The following is a 7,202-nucleotide window of genomic DNA, read 5'->3' as shown; positions in this document are numbered from 1 at the left end:
AAGACTGTTTGGCAATTACTGGGCTTTTGTTGTGTTTAGTAACCCAGATTTTAGTGCTAACTTTTCTGACGGGCTCAAAAATGGACCCAAGTTTCATCACCTGTGACGACATTGGCAAACTGTTTTTGTCATATTTTGGAAACATTTGAAAAAGCTTTTTAGCCCCCTTAAACCTTTTTGCCTTTTTGCTCATCGGTCAACGGGATGTGGCACCCAAATTCTACAGAAATCTTTCTGATTTTTTAAAATGTTTCCCTTTCAAAATAAAGTAAAACCTTTTAAAAAGGGGTTTATGCCACCTTTCTTTGAAAATATAAACAAACTGTTTTTTTTGGCTTTCCCCTTTAAAATGATAATCCTTTTTTTTTGCATTACGATTACATTCTTAAATGCAGATTTTGGCCTCCCTTGTTTTTTGGTTTGCTTTTTTTGTGGCACTCTAAAACAAAATCAAGTTTTTTTTTCCCAAATCGTTTAAAATGTGCCCATAAGCACACATGAAGGCCCATTAGCATAGAGAGTTAACAGCCCATCAAACTGTTTAAAAAGAAAACCCCCATTTCCCTGAGAGAGTTTTGGGACGTAACCTGTTTTTTCATATTTTTTGTCGATGCTTCTACCAACCATTTTTAGCTTGACTATACGAAGTATATGGAGAGCTGTCCTACTCGCCCCGGCGTCGGCGTCCGCGTCCAGATTTTAGATTAAAGTTTTGGTGCAGTAAAATATTTTTCACTATAACTTTGTCATTTCTTAAGGTATCAACTTCAAACTTCAAATATATGTTCCTTATCATCAACCACATCTTATGTGACAAGGTTCATAACTCTAGCACCAATATTTTCAGATTTATCTCCCCTTGAACTTAGAATTTTCCTTAAAAAATACTATTTTTTACTGTTACTTCTTTATTTCTTAAGGGATCAACCTCATACTTCAAATATATGTACCTTGTCATCATCCCCATCTTATGTGACAAGGTTCATAACTCTAGCACCAATATTTTCAGATTTGTCTCCCCTTGAACTTAGAATTTTCCTAAAAAAGTACTATTTTTACTGTTTATTCTTTATTAGCTCACCTGTCACAAAGTGACAGGGTGAGCTTTTGTGATCGCTTTTCGTCCGGCGTCCGTCCGTCCGTCCAGCGTCCGTCCGTCGTCCGTCCGTCCGTCGTCCGTCCGTCCGTCGTCCGTCCGTCCGTAAACTTTTACTTTAAATGACATCTCCTCATAAACCACTAAGCCAATTTCATCCAAACTTCACAGGAATGTTCCTTTGGTGGTCACCTTTAAAAATTGTTCAAAGAATTTAATTCCATGCAGAACTCTGGTTGCCATGGCAACCGAAAGAAAAAACTTTAAATATCTTCTTTTAAAAAACCATAAGAGCTAGAGCTTGGATATTTAGCATGAAACATCTTCTAGTTAGTGTCTACCAAGTTTGTTCAAATAAAAGCCCTGGGGTCAAAATTGGCCCCACCCCGGGGGGTCATTGAATTTCCCTTTATGCATATAGTAAAAACTTAAAAAATCTTCTTTTAAAGAACCCAAAGAGCTAGAGCTAAGATATTTAGCATCAAACATGTTCTAATGGGTGTCTACCAAGTTTGTTCAAATAAAAGCCCTGGGGTCAAAATTGGCCCCGCCCCAAGGGGTCATTGATTTTCCCTATATGCATATAGTAAAAACTTAAAAAATCTTCTTTTAAAGAACTCAAAGAGCTATGGCTAAGATATTGAGAATCAAACATGTTCTAATAGGTGTCTACCAAGTTTGTTCAAATAAAAGCCCTTGGGTCAAAATTGGCCCGGCCCCAGGGGGTCATTGATTTTCCCTATATGCATATAGTAAAAACTTTAAAAATTCTCTTTTAAAGAACCCAAAGAGCTAGAGCTAAGATATTTAGCATGAAACATGTTCTAATGGGTGTCTACCAAGTTTGTTCAAATAAAAGCCCTGGGGTCAAAATTGGCCCGGCCCCAGGGGGTCATTGATTTTCCCTTTATGCATATAGTAAAAAACTTAAAAAATCTTCTTTTTAAAGAACTCAAAGAGCTATGGCTAAGATATTGAGCATCAAGCATGTTCTAATAGGTGTCTACCAAGTTTGTTCAAATAAAAGCCCTGGGGTCAAAAATTGGCCCCGCCCCAGGGGGTCATTGATTTTCCCTATATGCATATAGTAAAAACTTAAAAAATCTTCTTTTAAAGAACCCACAGAGCTTGAGCTAAGATATTTAGCATCAAACATGTTCTAATGGGTGTCTACCAAGTTTGTTCAAATAAAAGCCCTGGGGTCAAAATTGGCCCCGCCCCGGGGGGTCATTGATTTTCCCTATATGCATATAGTAAAAACCTAAACAATCTTCTTTTAAAGAACTCAAAGAGCTATGGCTAAGATATTGAGCATCAAACATGTTCTAATAGGTGTCTACCAAGTTTGTTCAAATAAAAGTCCTGGGGTCAAAATTGGCCCCGCCCCAAGGGGTCATTGATTTTCCCCATATGCATATAGTAAAAACTTAAAAAATCTTCTTTTAAAGAACCAAAAGAGTAAGAGCTAAGATATTTAGCATGAAACATGTTCTAATAAGTGTCTACCAAGTTTGTTCAAATAAAAGCCCTGGGGTCAAAATTGGCCCCGCCCCGGGGGGTCATTGATTTTCCCTACATGCACATTGTGAAAACTTAAAAAATCTTCTTTTAAAGAACTCAAAGAGCTATGGCTAAGATATTTAGCATCAAACATGTTTTAATAGGTGTCTACTAAGTTTGTTCAAATAAAAGCCCTGGGGTCAAAATTGGCACCGCCCCGGGGGTCATTGATTTTCCTTATATGTGTATAGCAAAAACTTAAAAAATCTTCTTTGAAAAAACCCAAATAGCTAGAGTTAAGATATTAAGCATGAAACATCTTTTAGTGAGTGTCTACAAAGTTTGTTCAAATAAAAGACCTGGGGTCAAAATTGGCCCCGCCCCGGGGGTCATTGATTTTCTTTTTATGTGTATAGCAAAAACTTAAAATCTTCTTTGAAAAAACCCAAATAGCTAGAGTTTAGATGTTAAGCATGAAACATCTTCTATTAAGTGACTATAAATTTTGTTCAAATAAAAGCCCTGGGTTCAATATATACAGGTGAGCGACCTCAGGGCCATCATGGCCCTCTTGTTTCTTAAGGGATCAACCTCATACTTCAAATATATTTACGTTATCATCATCCCCATCTTATGTGACAAGGTTCTTAACTCTAGCACCAATATTTTCAGATTTATCTCCCTTTGAACTTAGGATTTTCCATAAAAAATATTATTTTTTACTGTTACTTATTTATTTCTAAAGGGATCAACTTCATACTTCAAATATATTTAAGTTATCATCATCCACATCTTATGTGACAAGGTTCATAACTCTAGCACAAATATTGCAAGAATTATCTCCCCATAAACTTAGATTTTTTTTCTAGAAAAATGTTATTTTTTATTATAACTTTTTTATTTTTAAAGGTATCTACCTCAAACTTCAAATATTTATTCCTTATCATCAATTACATTTTAAGTGACAATGTTCATAACTCTTGAAGCAATATTTACACATTTATCTCTCTTTGAACTTAGGATTTTCTTTAAGAATATAATAACTTCTTTACTTTTTAAGGTATCTACTTCAAACTTCAAATATATATTTCTTATCATTACACAAATGTTGTGTGACAAGGTCCATAACTCTAGCATGACTATTTCTAGAATTATTCCCCTTGATCTTGGAATTTATGTTAACAAATATTATTATGCCCCCACTTCGAAGAAGAGGGGGTATATTGCTTTGCATTTGTCGGTCCGTCCGGTCCGTCGGTCCGTAGACCAAATGGTTTCCGAGTGATAACTAAAGAACCCTTAGGCCTTAAGGAACTTCAAACTTTGTATGGTGATTGGTCATGACCAGTAGATGACCCCTATTGATTTTGGGGTCAAGGGGTCAAAGGTCAAGGTCACATTGACCTTGTAAGCAAAAACGGTTTCCGATCAATAACTAAAGAACCTTAAGGCCTAGGAACTTCAAACTTGGTATGGTGATTGGTCATGATCAGTAGATGACCCCTATTGATTTTGGGGTCAATGGGTCAAAGGTCAAGGTCAAATTGACCTCTTAGGTAAAAACGGTTTCCGATCAATAACTAAAGAATACTAAGGCCTAGGAACTTCAAACTTGGTGTGGTGATTGCTTATGACCAGCAGATGACCCCTATTGATTTTAGGGTTAAGGGGTCAAAGGCCAAGGTCACATTGACCTTGTAGGTAAAAACCATTTCCGATCAATAACTAAAGAACGCTTAGGCCTAGGGACTCTAAACTTGATATGGTGATTGGTTATGATCAGTAGATGACCCCTATTGACTTTGGGGTCAAGGGGTCCAAGGTCAAAGTCACATTGACCTCTTATGTAAAAACGGTTTTGGATCAATAACTAAAGAACCCTTAGGCCTAGGAACTTCAAACTTTGTATGGTGATTGGTCATGACCAGCAGATGACCCCTATTGATTTTGGGGTTAAGGGGTCAAAGGTCAAGGTCACATTGACATTGTAGGTAAAAACAGTTTCCGATCAATAACTAAAGAACCCTTAGGCCTAGGAACTTCAAACTTGGTATGGTGATTGGTCATTACCAGCAGATGACCTATTGATTTTGGGGTCAAGGGGTCGAAGGTCAAGGTCACATTGACCTTATAGGTAAAATAGGTTTCGGATCAATTAACTAAAAACGCTTAGGCTTAGGAACTTCAAACTTTATATGATGATTGGTCGTGACTAGCAGATGACCCCTATTGAGTTTTGGGTCAAGGTGCCAAAGGTCAAGGTCACATTGACCTTGTAAGTAAAAACGGTTTCTGATCAATAACTAAAGAACGCTTAGGCCTAGGAACTTCAAACTTGGTATGGTGATTGGTCATGACCAGCAGATGACCCCTATTGATTTTGGGATCAAGGGGTCAAAGGTCAAGGTCACATTGACCTTGTAAGTAAAAACGGTTTCTGATCAATAACTAAAGAACGCTTAGGCCTAGAAACTTCAAACTTTGTATGATGATTGGTCATTGCCAGCAGATGACCCCTATTGATTTTGGGGTCAAGGGGTCCAAGGTCAAGGTCACATTGACCTTGTAGGTAAAAACGGTTTCCGATCAATAACTAAAGAACGCTTAGGCCTAGGAACTTCAAACTTTGTATGATGATTGGTCATGACCAGTAGATGACCCCTATTGATTTTGGGGTCAAGGGGTCAATGTCATATTGACCTTGTACTTAATGACGGTTTCTGACCAATAACTCAACAACTCAAGTTGCCTTGGTTGATATTTTTATATTAAACTAAAATACTTTTGGTATACACATTTGAAGGTCTTATGTAATATAACAACTTGGCTGTCATTAATGAGGCCTACATGGTTCATAAAATTTATGCATATATTATTTGGTAAGATTTGTAATAACTTAAATGCTGCACACAACCTATGGGGTCACAATAATTATTACCTTGTGACTAGTCATGACCAGTAGATACTAGATAACCCTTATTAATTGTTTGTTCACTGGGTCAGCAGTCATGCATAATAACCTGATCACATGACTAATTGGCTGCCGATAGGGGGCATACATGTTTTACAAACATATCTTGTTTTTTTACTATAACTTAATACATAATTATACAATATTGATTTTTCTTTCATAGTTTTGTCCTCCTTACTGCGTCCAGTATTTTATTAGTCGAGCTTCGCTGTCTCCTGTGACAGCTCTTGTTACTACAGTGGTCAATGACTGCATGTATTCAAATGGCAAATTTTATGTTTTACACTTAGTGTACATGTACATTTATACACAGTTGTGTAGGTATTGAATTTCCCTATACAGGTTTTTATATGATATTGGTTTTTATTAGCTCACCTGAGCTTGCTCAGGGTGAGCTTTAAGGATCGTTGAATGTCCGTTGTCCTTCCGTCCGTCGTCTGTCGTACGTCCACAATTGCTTGTGAACACTCTAGCGGTCGCATTTTTGCCTCAATCATCATCAAACTTGGTAAGAATGCTTATCTAGTTGAAAGCTCGGATGAGTTCGAACATGGCTCATCTCGGATGAAAAACTAGGTCACAAGAGCTAAAAATAGAAAAACTTTGTGAACACTCTAGAGGTCACTTTTTTGACCCAATCATCCTCATACTTTGTCAGGATGTTTGTCTAGGTGATAGCCCGGATGAGTTCGAACATGGGTCATCTCGGATGAAAAAGTAGGTCACAGGAGCTATAAATAGAAAAAAACCTTGTGAACACTCTAGTGGTCACATTTTTAGCTCGACTTTTTTTTTTTTGAAAAAAAAAGTAGAGGTATTGTTATAGTCAGGTCGGCGTTGCCGTTGCCGTCTCCGTTGCCGTTGCCGTCCGAAAACTTGTACCTGGATCATAACTTTTTTATTTCTTTGTGTATTGTCTTCATACTTGGCCACAACAACCCTTGGGACAAGACCTTGCAGTAGACCACACTAACCTTGACCTTCATCTATAAATGACCTTGACCTTCAAGGTTAAAAGTCCAATTTTTTGCTTGTTCATGCTGTTATTGGCTGTAACTTTGTTATTTTTGAATGGATTGTCTTCAAACTTGAACATAATAATCTTTAAGGATATCCCTTAAAAATAACCAGCCAGACCTTGACCTTCACTCATAAATGACCTTGACTTTGAAGGTCAAATTTTATTGAAATTTTCATTTTTTTTGGCTATTATTGGCTGTAACTTTGTTATTTTTGAATGGATTGTCTTCAAACTTGAACATAATAATCTTCAAAGATAACTATTAAAAATATACCGAAAGACCTTGACCTTCACTCATTAATGACATTGCCTTTGAAGGTCAAATTATTGAAATTTTCATTGTTTTGGGCAGTAACTGTAACTTTGCTATTTTTGAAGGGATAAACTTCATATTATAACAGAACATTCTTAAGGACCAGACCTTGTTGTTTATCAAACCAAATTTGCTTGGGCTCTTTAATGACCTTGACCTTGAAGGTTATATTACTGAATTTTCTCAGATTGTGCATTTATTGGTGTGTGTGTATGTATAGTATATGTATTATATATAAATATATATATAAATGTGTGTGTGTATATATATACATATGCAGGTATATATATATATATATAAA

The sequence above is a fragment of the Ruditapes philippinarum genome, unplaced genomic scaffold, assembly GCF_026571515.1.
Source record: "Ruditapes philippinarum isolate M1 unplaced genomic scaffold, ASM2657151v2 ctg7442_1_1_1_1, whole genome shotgun sequence".
NCBI lineage: Eukaryota > Metazoa > Mollusca > Bivalvia > Venerida > Veneridae > Ruditapes > Ruditapes philippinarum.
The sequence above is the reverse complement of the archived record's forward strand: the minus strand, read 5'-3'. Positions refer to the sequence as shown.